Below are 21210 nucleotides of genomic sequence, written 5' to 3' on the forward strand. Positions count from 1 at the left end.
AATAATTTTGTAGACATAACAATGGATTCTGCCACTAAATGAGTGACTTGGCTTTATTTCTGGACATACTATCCACAACCGAAGTGTGTTACACAATGCTGTAAGATTGCCTATACTCATGCATTGCTCTTGGTACTCAGAATGCCCTGCGGCAAGCTGAAAAGCTACTAAGTTAAGGGCATTAGTTTAGTTAAATAAGCGTTGTTTGGAGTTCAATAGACAAGTTTTTGAGCCGTTTCCGCTCAACTTCCTGAACTGCTCCCCTATATGCAATCCACTTCCGTTCTGGCGGGCTGGGTTTGTTTTGCTAGCTAGCTCCGTTATGCCGACAAAGCACTGATGTCGCAGTGACAAAGAAGATATAAAATTTACAACATGAAGAAAAGTGGTTTGGGAACGACGTTGGTTGCAAACACTCGAGAAAGCACCTAAACGAGTGGTTAGATAGAGAGTGCTACGACCAGTTTTAAAACCTAGTATCTCCTCTAGAATCGCCTCTAGCCTGTTACAGTTATACTACAGTAGTATGCTTATTGTTTGTAGGCTATTCACATTTTGTTGGTGTTCCTTTGTCCTATTGTTGCAGTGGATTTAATAATTACACATTGAAATGTGGATATAATAATTCAAACCTTTCAAAGTGCCAATACACACATCTGTATAAACCCGGCATGAGGTGTGTAGCCAACCGGTACTTGTTTAAAGCAATCATAACCGGGTTCATAGGAAGAATGGATAGATACGTAGGCACTTCAGGCAGTGACAAGCCACATAAATATGGATAACAGTGTACTGCCGGTCTTGTCCTTCTGAAGTTGTTAAATTGAATAGGCTGAACATCGACATGTAACATCAAGTATAGCCGAGAAATTCCAAACGAATTAGCTTTCAATTTTACGCATCGATGCTTGTGTCGCAAAACCAATACGCACAGTTTCGAAAAAGTGTTTTGGAGCTTGTATCAAATTATGAAACCACGTGATAGATGACGTTCAATGCTTCAAAAGTCACAAACTGGTTCGAAGTTTTGCCGCTCTTCTGAACCAGAGTCATAGAAGGAACGAAGCCACCGCTTCTTGTTAAAGACAAATCTCACATTGTCAGAGAAGCAGCACCAGGCATTGCTCGAGTTTCTTTCATCAGTCATTATTATTTACCCAAATCCGTATTGTAATAAATATAAATCCGTGCACTTGTGTTGTGTTACTTTATTGAAATGAAACGTAACATGATCGGACTAGGTAGGTCTATACAGTGCCCAGAAAACAAATGTTGATGATTCGTCAACATTGTCAACAGTAATAATAATTTGTAAAAATAAAGTCCCCCCAGTTCACAATAGACCTACATATCACAAATGATAAGAAAAAATCAGTGTTATCTAGTTTAATTGATATAAAGACCGTATCGTATAAAGACCGTCCACCCACATCTACAAGTAACAGCTTTTTCGGTGGTGTAGTTGGTTAAAGCGTTGTATGACAACATATTGTCAATGCGAGTCTGGAAACCCGAGTTCGCGCCCTAGTGCAGGGACCCTCGTACGATATTCTTTAACTTTTACTGTTATAAAATGACTGTGAGATAATTCTAACGGCCTACAGATGTATCACAACATTTTCATGTGTGAACACTAATATCAGATCAAAATGAACACATGTAGCCTTAATTAAAATATTAAATAACGTAGGGTAGTCTTGTAGTTGAAATAGTAGTCTAAGTTTTTAACCAATATCAAAATGTAAAACAGCACGGAAACGGCAGCCAAGTATGATGCAAAGTGTTTATTCGAATCTAACACAAAGGATTGATTCCAACAAACGTGAGCTTGGTCTCGAGATCAGACTGACACTTCTCTCCGGACATCTGCTTTTATATTTTTCCTTCATTATTTTTTATATTTTACCATTGGTACATTACATGTGGTCATAGAGTCAAATACGCATTTCACACTCGGTTGGTTCATTGTCACAGAATTTGCATAGCCTGGACTTTCCCTAACTTTCTCCCTCCAGGGCCCACGTGAGGCCTTGCAGCCCAGCTGCACAGGTTATACAGAGTTTGAGGACATAAATCTGTCCCCTGATGTTTGGCGCTTGTAGTTCTCAATATCTGGGCCTTGTAGTCTTTCATGGGAGAGGCCTAAACTCACACTTCTCTCTGTTGCTCTCAAACTATCTATTTGAACTTCCACATTTTGGCCTTTATATCTTCTACGTTTTAGTGGTAATACTAATCAGTCAACATCTTTGCATCTGGTTTTCAGTAATATAGCATATAAAAGTAATAAAGGTGATTAAGAGGTTCATTTTCAATCATATAATCCATAATCATTTCAACTTCATGATTACAGCAGTATGATGTTTTTTCCACTACAGTCTACCACTACACCTCATTCAGCCAGTTTAAACGGCTGCTAGATGACGCTGTTCATTTTCAATGCGCCGATAGTTCGGATCATGGGGCCGGCACAATCCGGAAGAAACCACCAAAGCTTCACAAGGCATCGTTTGCCCATCCCTACATAGACATCGCTGTGTTTACACCGGCAGACGCTGTGCAAACCACTTCCGGCGGAAATGAAGTGCATATGTGTAGAGTTATGGTTTTGGCGCGTAAACTTGTGTATTGTTGTGTTTGTTCGGTTTTAATGTGTAATGCTATAGTCTATAGTTTAAATAATTTGAGTGTTCACCTAGATTGCAAATGTTGTCTAGTTAGATCGATATCCAAGCTGTCCGCCACGTAGGTTAAGTGCGTCTGGGCAGGCACAACGGTAATGTTCTTACCTTAAAAGTGCAGTTTATACTCCACTTCACATACACACAGGGTTCTTTCTTGGGGTTTGCGGCTTATGGGGGGCTTCAAAATTGTTCTTTGCCCAGGGCCCCCAATTATCTAAAACCGCCCCTGACTACCAGCTAGGCCAAAGAAGAGCTAGCTCTTCGTTGACGCGGGTGGCCTTTTACATACTTGAGGAGCAAGTTTCACGGTTCTAACTCCGTTACACTTGCACCTAGCTAAGTTATAACATATTTGAGTGTGCTAACATTAGCAATAACGTCAGCTAGTTCGAGGTGTATGCATAGGTTAACCATTCAATTAGCAGCACATTTCCCGTATTTAACAATGATTAAACATGGACTTACCGGAAAGTGATGCACGGGCATCATCTCGCAGTTTCTTTCTCTTTCTTTTTTTTTCTGCCCCTGACTCCTGTTGTCTTTTTTAAGGCCATTTTCGAAAAATTGACCGAGCCTACTGTCAAAGTTCGTCAGGCCACTAAGATGCGAAAGGTCACCCATGGCGAGCTTGGGAGCTTGAGTGACTATTTGTTGAGTTTTTTTGTTTTTTTGTAACTTGTAACTTTGTAAAATGTAACTTTTTTTGAGCAATTAAATATATCTCTTGTTCTTCCTGTTTTGTTATATACATGCTAAAAGGTGCCTTATATATCCTTATACCATGGTCTGGGTGAATACTCGATTCTGATTGGCTGCAGGGGTGTACATTATAGGGTGATAACGGACACCTACCGCGTCATTGCAGAAAAACTGTCTTTTCACCGTTCCAAATTATTCCGGTGGCTACATAGGAGCCTGTACAAAGTATCTGAAATAAGTAACCATAACAACAGTGACGGAGTCAAAGCCTCCATTTACAATTTAGAAAGACTTTAACAAGCTAACTTGTATTTACAACAATGAGTGACTTCAATATTTATTTTAACCGTTTTGAAAAAAAAATATTTTCTGAATGTAGTGTGTCAGTGTCACGTAACAGCTCATCTCACATCCCATTCGCTATTCACCTTGCTAGTCAATCTACTTTAGACAGTCTGCGGCCAACACGACAGTAGCAGCAACTCTACACATGGCCGATTATTTTCTTCTTATAAATCTAGATTTTATTTGGGGACAATGACATGGCTCAATAGCTGGCTAGTCTTGTTGTTAAACATACTGTCAAATTATAATCACTGTTTGGAGTAAATGTCAACTTTGATGCGATCATTTCACATCCATTCGCTATTCAACAAGGCCACAGGCTGCTGCCATACTGTAGCCTAGTACTAGTATATGGCCGATATTGTTCGTGAACATGTTGATATTGATTTTGGGACAGTGACATGGCTGGTTAGCTAGCAAATCTTATTGTCAAACATACTGTAAAATTATATTTACTGTTTGTCAACCGTACACAATGTTATTGCCTTTGAATCCTGCTAGCATAACGTAATTTTTTGGGCTAATAGCTCAGCCAAAGGAAAGCCGGTGTTGGTTCAATGAGCTGAGCGGACTATAAATATCAAAGTTGGCGAACGTTGATAAACGTTAGATTTCTATTGCAAAACGCCTTGAAACATAAATTAATGTTTGTAAAAAAAATCGTTGGCAAGTGACCATGGTATAAGCGGGATAATGCCCTTCGAGGTGTCCAATATCACCTGATAATGGACACCGCGTCGGACAGTTCACGCCTCCGCATCGTCCATTATCAGGTAATATTGGACACCTCGTCGGACATTATCCCTTACATACTGAAATAATATTGGCATTATAATTATTATAACTGATGATTTTTCAGTTGCAAATTTTTTGTTGCCCCCTGGACTTGGTGCCCTACGCACAGCGCGTAGTGCGCATTATGGGAGCGGCGGCACTGCTGGCATACCATATTTACATGTAAAGGCACAGCAGAGTTGTGCTTTTCGACGTACAGTTGAAGAAGACAGAATCGAAGTGCGCAGTGAGTATTTCGCTTGTCGTCCGCAATGAATGGACAGTAAAAGCACTGCTTATGTAACGGATGTGTGATCAGGGCATGCACAGGCACAACTCAGTGGGTTTTTTGTTGTTTATTCGTTCCTGCAAAAGACAAAGGAACAAATTGCCTTTTTCTTCTCTTTCCTTCCTGCACCACAGCTTCCCTCATTATTACAAACTTAGTGTGCGTAGTTGATCGATTACAGAGAAATCTAGAGTTATATACAACAAACAAATGATAGCGCATGTACCTGCAAAAGACAATGGAACAAATTGCCTTTTTCTTCTCTTTCCTTCCCGCACCACAGCTTCCTAAACACGCAAATAAAATATATTTATTCTAAAGTCTATGGAAAACTAACGTTAGCCACATGGCACAGCTCGCTAGCATAATACATTTCGCGGTTACAAATTACAAATATTCAAGGTCAGAACAAAACAATTAGATAACAAATATAATCAGTAAGGTATATGCATTAAAAATAATAACAAAACAGATCCGTTATGTATTAAATTAGGACATTTGTGCACAGGGGCGTAGCCAGGACATTATTTTTGGGGGGGCCAGCTCTGGCTAGTCTTTTATTTGGGGTGGCACTTGATTGTCAAAAACTAAAATTGTAAAACTCACACACTGCATCACTCAGAGCAGCAGTTTTCTAACGGTATCCAGTGGTTAGCTGATAGTCTCCATTGAAGTGCTGTCAGAATGCAAGTATGTTGGTTTGCCTCTTGCGCTGTTGATGTATGGAAGCAAATCGTTACCAAAATTCAAATGCAAATGCATTTCCAGAAATGCATTTGCATTTTCAGAATGTGGCTGCATTATTTGACTCATAAATGAAATTAGTAATCAATCATCCTATTTGCATCTTAATTTTCTTCTTCAAGAGTGCTCAATCTTTCACTTATTTAAAATGTAAAAGAAATAGACATTTGAGATTTAATTTTCAAAATATGCCCCAGCAATATATACCAAAATTCTATTTGAAATGTAAAATTTGAAAATTTCAAAAAATGCATTTCCAGAAATGCATTTTCATTTTAAGAACATGGCTGCAAAATCGTGACCACTGTAGCAGAGAGTCAACAGACAAAGCTTGGTACCATCCACACCTTTCTCCTACCCCCGAAAAGGGGGAAGGGTCCTTTTGTCCTTATCTCCCAGAAGATGCTTCAAAGCCCTGACCCAGCATGGGGTCAGGAACAGAGACCACATGGTCACACAGTATCAGACAATGGAGTATAAGGGAGAACTTTCTTTCGTGGATTTACAAACATATTTCTCAAGGACTACATGGCTCATGGACACTAATTCAATGACAGTAGTCGATGTGTTATAATGTGTGTTTTCTCATTTACCTAGAACGTGTTTAATTGATGTTTGATTATAACTCCCCTTCAGATATAGTAAATTAGTCAATCTTGATATCAAAATAATTGTATCATACTAACAAAACCAGTTATGAACGTTGTATTGCTCTATTCTGAAGTTTAAGCATTTCATGGACATTTGAGATAATGGAATTTAAACTATCAGCCACTTCACACCTCTGGGCAGATCTCAAGACGACGCCCAGGTGGAAGTAACTGACCAATGAGAGAGGTCACCTTCACACGGATGACCCCCTGTTGTTTGGAGTATAAAGTCGCCAAACGTACAATCACCCCCGCTTGTTCGTAGGATTAACTTGGGGTGAACGCGTCACTCTCTAACCTTTACCTCATAACCTGCACATTCACTTTGCGCCCGGAACTTTGACGAGAGGTTCCGTTTCCTATTTGTTGGATATAACAAACCATTGACTCCGTTCTTCAAACCGACAAAAGTAACTGCGATTTGCAATATTTCTTACTTGTGACATATTGGCATGTTGTGATTGAATTGTTGATGTTTGATTGTATTTTACAAATGATTTAACTTGACCATCGTTAGGTCAGTTGCTATTGATCGTCCATTGTTACTATAGAAGCCTCTTCCTCTGTACCTCTTCCTCACTCTCTCTCTCCCCTCCCCCTCCACACGCGCTCTACGCAGCCATTGTGTAGTGCGCTCTCAATAGAATTTAGGCCTACTGTACTGCTTTAGCCTAACTAACCCATAACTTATCTGGTATGTGTTCACAATAATTACATTATCTTAAATAAATCATTGTGTATAATACTCGCGTATCTCTCACGTTATATGATCTGCTCTACTTTCATAGAATTCCCTACTTAAGATTAGACTGATTATTACGAGTGCTATTATTCAATATTATTAAACAAGGTTTCCTCTGTCCCTTTCACGAATCAGAGGTGGTGCCCCCAAGAACGACTATACTTTATTATAAACTAAGTATTGCTAATCTTAACCGTGCAAACCACACTACACCACGATTCAAATTCAAATGCATTTCCAGAAATGCTTTTTCATTTTCAAGAACGTGGCTGGAAGACTGCTGTGAACAAGGCAGACTTCATCCCAGCGTTTGCATCTCATGCTTCTCTTCATGCCCTTGCGCTGACTGAGACATGGATCCGCCCAGAGAACACTGCAACTCCAGCTGCTCTCTCCGTCAACCACTCCTTCACTCACTCACCCCGCTCAACCGGGCGGGGTGGTGGGACAGGGTTGCTTCTATCCCCACATATAAAATACACATCCACACCACTCCCTGTTACTGCCAAATCATTTGAACATCATTATGTTATGCTAACTGATCCTATCAAAGCATGCTTAATTGTTCTTTACCGCCCACCAGGACCGCTAGCCGACTTTGTGGAGGAGCTGGACATGCTCCTCAGTGTCCTCCCGGATGATGGAACCCCCTTAATAGTCCTTGGGGACTTCATCATCCACCTCCAAGGAACGCAGGCCGTCGACTTCTTGTCTCTCCTGACTTCGTTCGACCTGACGCTGCTGAGCACACCGGCGACCCACAAGGCAGGCAAACAGCTAGACCTAATCCTGACACGTAACTGTATCACTGACTTAACCTCTGTAAGAAGATGGCGCAAGTCCAAAGACGGTCTGGACCTTGATAAGTATCACTCCCTCCTTAAATCTTTCTCTTCTCACATAACTGGTGCTAAAACCATCTACTTTCTGAATAAAATTAACTCTGCTTCAAACCCCCACAAGCTTTTTTCTACCTTCTCCACCCTTCTTAACCCACCTCCCCCACCCCCTACCTCCACCCTGACAGCAGACGACTTCTCCTCCTTCTTTGAGAAAAAAGTCGCCGACATTAGCAGTCGGTTCCCTAAACCCACCTTTCCTACCCCCTCACCCTCCATTACTGACCCAACTAAATGTCTAAACTCTTTCTCTCCCCTGTCCGAGGCAGAGCTCTCTGACCTCATTCTCTCTCATCGCCTCACCTCCCGTCCCCTTGATCCTATCCCCTTCCCCTCTCTTTCAAACCATCTCCCCCTCCATCATAACTTTTCTTCTCCATGTCCTAAACTCCTCCCTTACCTCCGGCACCTTTCCCTCTGCCTTCAAACAGGCCAGAGTTACCCCTCTACTCAAAAAACCCTCCCTTAACCCTGCCGTCCTCCAGAACTACAGACCGGTATCACTGCTACCCTTCTTCTCAAAAACAATTGAATGTGCTGTATCTAACCAACTGTCTAACTTTCTCTCTCAGAACAACCTGCTTGACCCCAACCAATCGGGCTTTAAGACTGGCCACTCCAAAGAGACTGCTCTTCTTTCAGTCACCACTGCCCTCCATGCCTTCCAGGTCATCCGTCATCATTCTGCTGGACCTTTCTGCAGCGTTTGACACGGTTAACCACCAGATCCTACTCTCCAGACTTTCTGAGATGGGCATCACTGGCACTGTACTCCAGTGGACCTCATCCTACCTGTCGGGAAGATCCTACCAGGTCTCCTGGGGAGGCAAACTGTCAGGCCCTCGCCAGCTCTCCACTGGTGTCCCACAGGGCTCCGTCTTTGGCCCCCTCCTCTTCTCTCTGTACACCACCTCACTTGGACCAATCATCACCTCCCATGGCTTATCCTACCACTGCTACGCTGACGACACGCAGCTGTACCTGTCGTTCCCCCCGACTGATCCGGGGATCTCAGCTAGGATTGAGGCCTGCCTCGCAGACATCTCTGCCTGGATGACCGAGCACCACCTCCAGCTGAACCTCGCCAAAACAGAACTTCTCATCATCTCGGCTAAACCCTCCATCTCCCACGATCTGTCAATCACCCTGGGATCTGCGACGGTGACCCCTTCATCCTCTGCCAGGAACCTTGGGGTTACCATGGATGACGAGCTCTCCCTCACGGCCCATATTGCTGCGGTCTCCCGGTCTTGTAGATTCACCTTCTACAACATCCGGAAGATCAGGAGATACCTGTCTGAGCACTCCACCCAGCTGCTTGTCCAAGCGCTTGTCCATTCCAAGTTGGACTACTGCAACTTGCTGCTCGCCGGTCTCCCAGCATGTGCAACCCGCCCTCTTCAGAGGATTCAGAACGCAGCAGCCCGCCTGGTCTACAATCTACCCAGACGCTCCCATGTTACCCCGCTCCTCATCTCTCTCCACTGGCCACCCATCAACGCCCGTATCAGATTCAAGACCCTGGTACTGACCTTCCGAGCAGTGAACGGGACTGCACCCACCTACATCAAGTCTCTCCTGCAACCTTACATCCCGACCCGTCACCTACGGTCTTCCTCAGACAACCGCCTGGTGGTCCCACCGCTCAAGACTGCCAGGTCCCAACACAAGCTCTTCTCCTGCCTGGCCCCCCAATGGTGGAACCAGCTCCCCACCTCCATCAGGGACACCGACTGTCTCCCCACCTTCAAGAAAAGGCTCAAGACACACTTGTTCCGGGAGTACAACGGCACTTAGGAATGCTTGGCTAGACCTGTTGTTAGTTTCCTCCAGGATCACAATGACTCTTATTGAGTGACTTGTTGCTCTTGTAGGTTAGTTATAACGAAGTTAAGTCTTGTACTCGCTGTGAAATATTTTACTATTGATTGTTCTTCCACAGGTACAGTCCTGCACTTTTTTATGGTTCATGTTGTTTTAATTTGTAAACTTGTGTAACTGCATGCTCTTATGGGTCTTCCCTTTTGGCACTTAGTTTTTTCACAATGTATGCTTCATGTTTTGGCTGCTTGCAATGTTTGGGACTACCTCGTTGTTATGATCAGTGACCTATGCTCTTTTGTAAAGCTCTCTCTTGGAAGTCGCTTTGGATGAAAGCGTCTGCTAAATGCATAAATGTAAATGTAATGTAATAAGCCCCTGTGTTCAAGTGTTGAGCATTAAATTAGCTACATGGTCTGTAGAGATCTTGGGACGAAGCTGCAATAGCGTACATTACAGAAAGTAACAGACAGTCCAGCTTCGGCTTTGTCAGGATGTAAATCAATGGATTATTATCCGTCCAGACCGTGAATTGTGGCCCTTCAGCCAATTACTGAACTTGTCACAGACTGACCATTTCAATGCAAGGAACTTCTGAGACCAGGATAACGATTTGCTGGCGAAAGCAATGGGTCTGGCTCGTACTTCACCTTCTTGCACTTGGGACAGAACAGCACCTATGCCATCCAAGGATGCATCGGTTGACAGCGTGAAGGGACGGGTGAAGTCAGGATGGGCCAGAATGACACTGCGAACGAGTGAAGACTTCTGGTTAGTAAAAGCCTGTTCCTGCTCCAATGCCCAGTCAGACGCACACAACTTCCTGCAGGACAGTTTGTGTACATTTTGCCTGCCTCTTTTCTTCCCACCCGTCAAGAGTAGATACAGTGGCTGGGTGATGGCAGAGAACTTCGGCACGAAGTGCTGATAGTAATTTATCATCCCCAAAAAGGATCTTATCCGCTTCTGGGATGGGATCACGCCATCAGGCTCCATCAAGTCAGCACTGGTTATGTTTGTGATGTTCTCGACCTTACTGGGGTCTGTCGACACACCAGTCTCATTCTTCAAGTTCAAGTTCAAGTCTTTTATTTGTCAGGTGCACAGAACAACACAAGGTTAGACTGGGCACTAAAATTCTTAAGACAAGACAACGCAAGCACCTGGCATAACATATAAGTACACAGAACAAATTTACATCTATGCTGAGCTTAGATAAGTGAAACTTCCTAAATATACAGATAGCAATAAATAAACGACTATACTAACCCTAACACTAAAACTTCCTAAATTACAGATAACAATAAATATTACGCTATACTAACCCTAATGCACAAAAAACCTGTTTCAACCCTATAACCTATTCTAACCTAAGTGGAGTACAGTGCAAATTTGCAGATCAGTGACTATGTCAATGACCAAACAGGAGCCTGGTGGCGAGGTACAGTGAGGTACAGTAGTGCAATGTTACTGAAATAGCAACCAGTAGATGAAAGTGACAGTGTATAAGTGACTAGTGTGCAGTAAAACAATGTCCATATCAGTGTCCATTGAGAAGCGAGGAATGTGACGATATGACGGAGAAACTTAACAGATCTCCTGAGAGAGAAGCACTTTTTGGGGGCCAACTTTAAGTTGTTGCTCAAACACCAATCTTAGCTTTAGCAAGGCAGACTCTTCATCAGGCGTGAAGACCAGCAAATCATCTAAGTAGCACAAGAGAGACAAGTAGTTTTGGTCCCCGAAGATGCTGGTCATCATCCGCATGAAGCTCGCGGGGCTGTTGCAGAGACCCTGTGGCAGACGGTTATATTCATCCATGCCCATGGGAGTGGTAAAGGCGGAGTACTTCCTGTCATCCTCGTGAAGGGGCATGTTGTAAAAGCCGGATGTCAGATCCATCGTGCTGAAGAGGCAGTTTCCTCCCAGGGCTGCCAAACAATCCTTCTGGTGTGGAAGGGGGTGAGCGTCCTTCAGGGTCCTTTTGTTCAACCAAGTCCGTACAGATGCAAAGATCCCCGTTCTTCTTCCACACAAGCACCAACGGCAATGCGTATTCACTGGTTGATTTCCTGATTATCTCTCTCTCCTCCATATCACTCAGCACTTGGCGCAGCTTCTGGTACTGGCCAGGGGGCACTCTTCTGTATGGGAGCCTGAATGGTCTGCTGGCCGAGAGGTATTCGATGAACAAAGCCCTTCGCCTCCCCACAGTCCAGTTGATGACGTGAAAAGACATCTTCATAACGCAAAACAAGGTCAGCCAACCTCCTCTTACAGTCCTCTGACACCTCACATGACTCAATGTCAACAGCACTGAGCCCAACAGAACTGAGCTTCCCACTGGCAGTATTTCCATCAGCAGTAGGTGGCACAACCGACTGAGAGCAGCTAACTAGCGGAACCTCTGAACACTCAACATCATCCATGTCCTCAAGCGCCACACAGGAGTAGACATCAGCCAGCTTAGCATTGCGCCTTAACAGCACAGGCCTATCAGTGCCCCAGTACCCCACAGTGACGTCACAATCTTTGCAACCAAAACACCCCTGGGAGCTGAGCGGGACGACGTAGAACCTCCCATGATAGTGCTACCTGGGGAAACAGTAGTGTTCTTGGGCAGTTTTCCCCAGACGAGGTATTCACGACCAGGCCCAAGGTAGGTAGCAGAGTTACACCTGACTGTTCCAACCTTGTCAGGAACATTTTCACCCCAGACAGGAAATGTTCAGTTTCTGGGTCTCTGGTTGGGCAGGAGCCAGACACTGTCTTCCAATAAGATTCACATAGCTTAGACTGATGTAAGACATGTTTTATAACCTTGGTGCCTAGTATTAAGTCATCATGCTGTCCTGGAACGACAAGGGTGGGGACCAACATCTTACAGCCATACACCTCCATCCCCACCTCAAAAGCACACTTTGGCTTAACATGAAGAACACCACATCCTACAAGGACTACATTAACATCCATTAGCAGTCGGTCCGTCAACACCCCAGCCTCTCTCAGTCTCATCTCAGCCGTTTCACTGATACTACCGGCCATTGAACCACTGTCTAACATTCCACCCAGTTTTACTGTACCACCCATCACTACGGGCGTGTGGAAAAGACTGTCACTGCTGCCAACTTTGTCAATATTCTGATAAACAACAACTTCAGATTCATTACAAGAACCTCTCACAGATGTGTATACCGTCTCAGCATCAGACATGTCATCGGTTTTGGAGTTTGTAGTGTGACCTGTATGACTCCCCCTTGATACAGGCCAGCTAGTTTCCCTCAGACTGAGGATGGGAGGGGCTTTTTGGCAGGGCAATTCAATCTGGTGTGACCAGGGTTGAAGCAGGAAAAATGTCTCTCTGACATGCAGTGGGATAGAGTGGTGTGGCCAAAGTTATTACAGACTCCACAGGCTGTTTCTCTGGAACGTCTGTCACGAGCCGCACGCTGAAACCTCCCACCTGGAACGGGATGGGGAGCATTGCATTGCTGCGTCTTCTCCATCATCTCTTGAAACATGTCAACCATGCGGGTGAGGAGTCTTTTCTTCTGACTGCTGGAGGTTTTGTGCCACGACCGGCACAGAGGCATGGCTCAGAGAAGGAAGGTATTTACCTTGAACTGAAACAGATGGAGGAGAGGGGCAAGGATGATGACACCCACGATGCTGAAGAGAGGATGGCGTGGGGCTCCAAGTGTGGCAGTTCTCAGACACGGCCAGACTTGAAGATGGCTGACTAGGCTGATCAGATGCAACGGTAGCAATGAGACTCTTTAGTTGTGCAGTACTAGCCCCTACTAGGATTGACGGTTCCCTCTGATAACCGTCAATCCTCAGCTGAACATCACGTGAGGTCCACTCTTGAATAGGCTTACATTTGAATGCATGGCACAGCTCCGGGTCGGGGCAGTGTTTTACAAACATGAGAGCCACCTAATCATTCATGTTCTCCGCCTGCTTCCCTTGTCTGCACAACCCCTCAAGAGCCAGGTCCGCTGCCTTGTTCAAACGTATCCAGTAGTCGACTGGGTTCTCCCTGTGCCTAGGCAGAGTAGCATAAAAGTCTGCTAGAGGGAGACATGAGGGAGTGTCACTGAAATAATGGAGAAGTACATTATAAATCAGTTCGGGTTCCTGTTTAACATCACTACGCAGGGCAATCATCACAACATCTCTGGCCTTGCCCATCAAGTGGCTCATAATTTCTTCCACTTGGTCATTCAAAGGAATCTTCTGCTTTCTCAGATGAGCTTTTGTCATGTCGATCCAGTCTTGGACGGGGTTTGTGTCAGCGTTTGAATATTTGTAGTCCCCTATCAGATTTAACATTAACTGTCACATGTGGAGGGTCATGTTTGTTAACGTCACAGTATGAGCTCTGGGTAGCAGAAGCAGCCTGGGGGTCACTATGCATGTTTAGTACACCAGCTGACATCAGCTTTGAAACAATGGATTCACCAATTTGAGCTCCTTAAGGTGCCAGTATGGTACTCCGACTCCGTTACGGATGGGCGAGCCGCCGGATAGGACGGATTAATTTGCATTTCTGTTGTCTTTATGGTTCTCCGAAGGCTGGGGGTGCTGAAAACAATTCACCGCCAGAACAGTAGGTGGAGAAGCGGTTTTTTGTCGAAAACACGTTGCTTTGTTGCGTCTTTGTAAGTTAGAAATCGACGTTGTTTATCTCCCACCTCTCATCACACGTGTGACTCCACCACCAAGTGTATAATCCAATGTGAAAAATTATAAACGAAAAGGCTGATATAATTGGAAACAAAAAGATCCATACGAACTATGTAGGCCTACTGTCAAAACTACAATGTACTACTCTAGGTCACTAAACTGTGGCAGTCAGTGCACAGACAACAAACTCACGTTTCTGAATTCGCTAGGGTAGAGCATAAACTAGCTCACAATAAACTTTCTCTCCAAGAAGTTCTCATCACAGACGTCTTTCAAAAAGACGACCTTAGAGAAAACGCCTTTCTGTCGAAGTCGGAAATGATGTTGTTTGGAAATGATGTCGTAGCGGGCCAAGGGTATCCGTCGCGTACAGCACGGCATGACGGATCGACAGGAATTTCAACGGTGCACGGGAGAGGTCTCCGACGGCCCCGCAGACGACGGAGAGGGCGTTTCAGGGCGTTCCAACTATGCGTAGGCCCTTCCCATGTGTCCGTAATCGTGAAGTACGGAGTAGCATATAACGGCCTTAACTGTGCTACCATGTCGGTGAGATGGTGCATGACACTAGCATCACTACCAGGTGTGGAAGTTTGGGGGCCATCCCTCACAAATCCACCAACAGGAGTACAACTCGGGCCCTGACCTAGCCCTGAATCTGCACAACCATCTTTTGCGAACTTAAAATGACCCACACCCTACTAACAGAAAAATCTCGGAACCAAGCACCCCTACCCTTCGGCAATTTGGGACTAGTAAACGAATCCATAGCTATTCAAAAAGCGGTTGTCAACCATCAAATGTTCTTACGTTGTGTATATTCGTACAGATAAGAAAAGATAATGTGAGTGAAAGCAAATATACAACTGACGAAAAAGTCCCAAAACCACACAGGATAAACAATTCAAAGTATTATGCCCTAAATCCACAGTTCTTAAAACAATAAACCTGAACACCATTCAATGTTGCAGAGTAACATCCACGGTCGATTAGCATCAAGCTGATTTGGAGATCCAAAGGGTCACGGCACCAGTGTAAAGGACGATATATGCTTCTGCGTTTTTCGAAAAACGGACACATGGGAACGCCCTCGTCTCCGTGGAACGCCCTCTACAACCTCTCCGTTAGCCCTCGTAGAGCCTCGGACAGCTTGACGTGCACCTCCTTAATTTTGTAACTCTCCGTCGTAGCTACGGAGAGCTACGGAGAGCTACGGAGACCCCCTTGGCTGTGATTGGTCAGTATTAAGTACCGCTTGCGTCAGGGGTAGGGGCGGGGTTGCCGTGATAGCAGGACGAACAGAATCCTTTGACCGCCATTGCGTGTAAAGTTTTTACAATTCATATTTCAGCTAAATGGTACATGTAAATCAGAATCTGAATTAAAATGTGATGGAAATGGGCAGTGTAGTTGCTGAAAATGTGTGTATTTTATTGATGGAACGGCTAATTTGTAAATTTGCTCCGACTTTTCGTTAACCTAGGTAAATAAACACTCAACGACAGCTTAACAAAAAACCGTTGCGCCACCTACACTTCTGGCAGTGAATTGTTTTCAGCACCCACAGCCTACGGAGAACCCAAGCCCCCACCCCTCGCCCCTCGGCTTGAAGCAACGGCCCCGGTGGATGTAGGTGGTATTGCATTACGGTTAGGTTTCCGACTCTTCCGGTCGTTTTTATTCCATTAACTCCAGTCAACATTTACAAAACTATCTCCCCCAATATTTTTTGTTGGATTCTCGAACCTGGCTCACACTACTAGCTTTTAAATAGAATAATTTTTCCCGATTTTTGCTAAGTTTGAGACCAATCCGAAATGGGTAAACTAGCACCCCATTTATTTGCTTACGTCAATAAAAGTTGCCTGCAAATGTGCTGGCGGATACTAACAGGGCACGAGCACCAAAGTTCACATTGGCCAATAGCCGATTTACATTGAGCTGAATGAGCCATAGACTTTTTGAATGAGCACAGGGAGAAATGGCTTGAGTTGCCTGCCTTGTTGTAGCAAGTTTAGCAAATCGTTGTCACACATTCATGAAATGTTGTTAATATAGTTTATTCCCGTTATTTTAAAACGGATTTGATTTTTCGTAAAAACGTTCATGACATGATGGCAAATATATTATGTTAAGCGCGAGCATAGATTGTTGACATGTCTATCTGGAGTAAAGACGAAGATTAATACTTTAACTGTTAACCACAATAGGAAAGGATGTATATTTAAATAATGTTAGTCTTAGACTACCTTCAGAAGCTTTTGTTAAACACACCCATTATTCTTTTTTTGATCGTGCCAGACTGCTTTTGTGGGACAATGAAGGTCCTCAGTGACTATATACCCTCACTTAGCCTACATCTGATGGTAACGTCTTGTAGCCTATATGGTTCTATGAATATGCCCCTTTCAAAGGCAAATGTTAAAACAAGTATATTTTAGACACACTTCTCGAGCTTTTATTTATTACATTATTAACATGTCTTGTTAGATCACGTTATATCCATTAATAGACGTTTGGTTTTCTTGGTTGAACATATAAAACACAGGTCGCATTTCGACACTGATGTGAAATTGAAGGCAGTGTGAATTTCGTGGCATTTCGTTTGAATATAAAGTTGACAGTAAGCTATGGTCTGCATTATGGAAGATTTTAGTTACCAAAATAACTAAGCTTTCTTTGCCTGGCGAGAACAACGACGGAACTGTTCATGTAAACAGTTTATTTCATCCGATACAATGCGTTGGAAATCATATTCATATCACGAAGGAAAAAAAGCTAGTTACATGTGTGATGAGTTCCATCTAGAATAGCCCTATATTTAGCCCTACAGCCTATTTCTAAAAAAACAAGTAGAACGAATACTATACAGTGACAGAATACATTTCCGTTAAATTTGCATCATGTCTCTGATTCTTATCGGACTTTCTGCCCATAGATTCTGCCTTAGCTCACACGCTCGTAACCATATAAATCTATGCTTGCGACTGGTTGTCGCAAAGTATGACGTGTAGAGCTAGTTGCAAGCGTGCACGATGTCTCGGAGCTAGGGAAAAAAGAGCCACTGTTTAAAGCTAGACCGGAAGACACGGAAGTGGAAATATGGCCGCGCCCCGTCTCGCGCTCTCGCTTGCCTCACTCCGCCACTGAGCACTTTTCATAGAAATGAATGGGGACGCCATCTTGGAAGACAATAGTAGCTTACTCTAGTTATATTAACTCTATGGGAGAACCATAAACGCAGTCTATCCGTGCGTATCCGTGCGTATCCGTGCGCCCGCCCATCCGTAAACGGAGACGCAGAAGCATATTTCGGCCTTTACGGATGTGTGATCAGGGCATGCATAGGCACAACTCAGTGTTTTTTAATCGTTTATTCGCTCCTGCAAAAGACAATGGAACAAATTGCCCTTTTCTTCTCTTCCTCCCCGCACCACAGCTTCCTAAACACGCAAATAAAATATATTTATACTAAAGTCTGTGGAAAACTAACGTTAGCCACATGGCACAGCTCGCTAGCCAGTGGTGGCGCTCGCGGCTACAAATTGTAAATATTCAAGGTCAGAACAAAACAATTAGATAAAAAATATAATCAGTAGGTATATGCATTAAAAATGATAACAAAACAGATCCGTTTCGTATTAAATTAGGACTTTTGTGCTGCAACAATTTTTCCACACAGTTTACAAACTTAGTGTGAGGGATACTGAGTCCTACGGAAGCTTAAAAGGCACAAAGAAACTCAGTACAGTTCAGAACACGCGTTAAAGAAATTATGAAAAATAATAGAAGACGTCGCTTTGGATAAAAGCGTCTGCTAAATGAATAAATGTAAATAATAGTAAATAAAATAATTACAGTAAATAAAATTCACAAATACAAATTGGAATGAAAAATTTACAAAGTACAATATGAACTCTGTTACACTTATTCTACCATTTTTTGTACTTGATTATGCGTAATTGCTACATTTGTCATAGTAACGTCTAAACAATTTGAATAACAGCCTAAACATTTAGTCATTTTAACAGACGCTCTTATCCAGAGCGACTTACAGTAAGTAGGCTATAGGGACATTCCCCCAGAGGCAAGTAGGGTGAAGTGCCTTGCCCAAGGACACATCATTTGGTACGGCCGGGAATCGATCTGGCAACCTTCAGATTACTAGCCCGGTTCCCTAACCGCTTAGCCATCTAACTCCCAGATGCCGCCCTATAAATCACAAAAATAAACACACAAAAAAAACTAATACAAGCTTATAAAATAAAATGATTTAATAAACATTTTTACGTTTTAATTTTGACTGCATGTCAGTGGTGGTGAAGGAGTTGGCTAAGGCGAACGTAGCGATTGGTGACTCCCAGGCATAAAGGCTAATTCGCTTCTAAATAACGAAACAGAATTTTCCTACTTTCCTTACTAAGCTTAATTTTTTTTTATTGCAAATGCCTTTGTTAATTGCATTAGTTCAATCGCTTTACTGCACTCCGTTGGATTATAAAAACGACACCTGCAAAATATAAATTTTGCAGAGTGACCGGGGGCCTGTACTACGAATCAAGATTTGGGGTTAGCGAGGTAACTTCAGGTTCAACCCAGGGTTTTCTGTACTACGACGGTGGATCACTTGTTACCGGGGTAGATCGCCATGGTAACACATGCTGAACGGCCAACCTGGTCGGGAGCAGGATAAATTGGAGATCAGAGATCAACCGGTATAAAAACCCCGCCCATTAACTCATTCTTGACGATAATGTCGTCACCGTTCATAATAGATCCTGTCCAGCTTGGTGCGCGGATAGTGAGAGGTGCGCTCAGACGAGCCAGAACATTTAGAGACCAACAAAACCCTTTCGCATTCCCTCATGAGTATCTTTCTGAAAGATATAGATTCTTAACAGCGGGAATTACGTATATTGCCAGCTTCTTGAGCCGTATGTTGCCAATGCAACGCATTGAAACTGTGCACTCAGTCCCACAGACTAGCGTTTCGTTATCTCGTCATGGGTAGTTTTATAGTGTGGGTGATGCGGAGTGATGAAAAATAGATAAGCTATCCAAAGTGCCCTTTGTAAAAACTTTGGACTCTAATATGTTGACAAAATGAAACAAGGTTTTTCACTCAATGTTCTGATTTTCGTTCTGGAAATGTATGCAAAGAATATCATATTTTACAACTTAATCATTTGCTCATTTAAACATAGGCCTACATTTACAGGAAACTAGTAATGAAAACATTATTTGACCTACTATTGGTTTTATGTTGATATGTTATGCCTATTCACTGGGGTGTCTCCCCTTAACCCCTTTGTCCTTGGGTTGCTTTGACCCATTTTCTAATAATTTCCATGTCAGAAAATTGGGGTTTCTTTCAACCAAAACCTTTCAAACCAAAAAGAACAATGGGTATCTGTACAAAGCTCTTCACAAGTGATACATAAATGACCATTTCACTACTTTCATTGAATTTTGATGTTTCATTCACTTTTATAGCATTTTTCAAAAATAATAAATAGGACATTGAAAGAGAGAAGTGGTAAAAACCCCCACAAAAGATTCAAAAGGCACAACAAAAAAGCCACAAAAAGATCAAAACGTAGACAAAAGTTTAACAATGTTAACATGTGTTCTTCCTCCCCTAGGAACAGGAAAAATATGTCAGTGTAATTAAGTTTAGTGTCATTCATTCAGTCATGTACTATCTCTTCTCATATTCCAGTTTCTCTGTCTCCAGCCTTGTTTTTTTTTAATTAAAAGCGAGCTCCAGGGTTCTTTTACACAGGGCCCTCACATTGTCTGCTCCGACCTGAAACAAATGAAGAACATTGTCCCTTTGCAAGGCACACTTGGAGAAAGTTGAAGGTGTCCATTTGACTACTGTGGTTCATTGCTTATACCTTGTGTCTTTGTCTTGGCCTTAAAGTGGAGGCCCTAGGCTCAGGGAGACGAAGAAGTTCCTCTTCCTGCTGAGTTTAACACCATAGAAATTTAATAAATTGAGTCATATTTGAAATGAGCACTTTAAGGACTTGTGTCTTATGTTGAAACCACCACCATTAGCAAGTCATTACAGACACTTCCATCAGAGCCACACGTTCACACACTCTCACCATCTGTGTTGCAAGTGGTAAATAAAACTCAAAAGTTTACCCCCAAAATGAGCAGCCAGACACAGTTTCCTGATCATCTAGGACCTCCACTTGAGAAAGTAAATAGTATATTTGATCAATATTCAGCAACCACATACGGCATACATACTGGCGTATGACTATTAGTTTCACTGTTACCTCTGTATGGCACCGTGGGATGACAGTGGGTGGTGGCAGCAACACCACTGTATTTCCTGGCACTGCAGAGAACAGTAATACATTTCACTCCTACAATATTCATAAATAATTGTTGATTGAACATGGTCACATAGATTACTTGAAACATACATATGCCTGGGCTTCCAACCTGCTGCCACCAGTTGCCTAATTTTTTTTCATGTTGGCTGCAGGCAATTTCATTGTTCTATAGGTCTTTTGTAGCTATACAATGTCCTACAAAAGGGACTTATTCAGGCAATTCAGCCTTGTACTTGTTGGCCTTAAAATATGTGCAAGTATTGCCTACTGCTACTTACCGTTTTGAATTATGGTTTTATATTTATTTAGCATTTGATCCAACGATCGTTTGCCACTGCAGGGTTGCAACTAAAATAATACAGCAACACAAGTTTAACGTTGTGGAATTCACCCGTGTAATTATGGTCACATCTTCAATAAGTCATGTAGGCCTAGCTTACGCATTTACAGCGTATGCTATTTCCTGCCAGCTTGGCAGCAGCGACTTTGTTGAATTGTGCCTGTATTATATGTATGTATTCCTGATATGC

Source organism: Hypomesus transpacificus, chromosome 22, assembly GCF_021917145.1.
Source record: "Hypomesus transpacificus isolate Combined female chromosome 22, fHypTra1, whole genome shotgun sequence".
NCBI lineage: Eukaryota > Metazoa > Chordata > Actinopteri > Osmeriformes > Osmeridae > Hypomesus > Hypomesus transpacificus.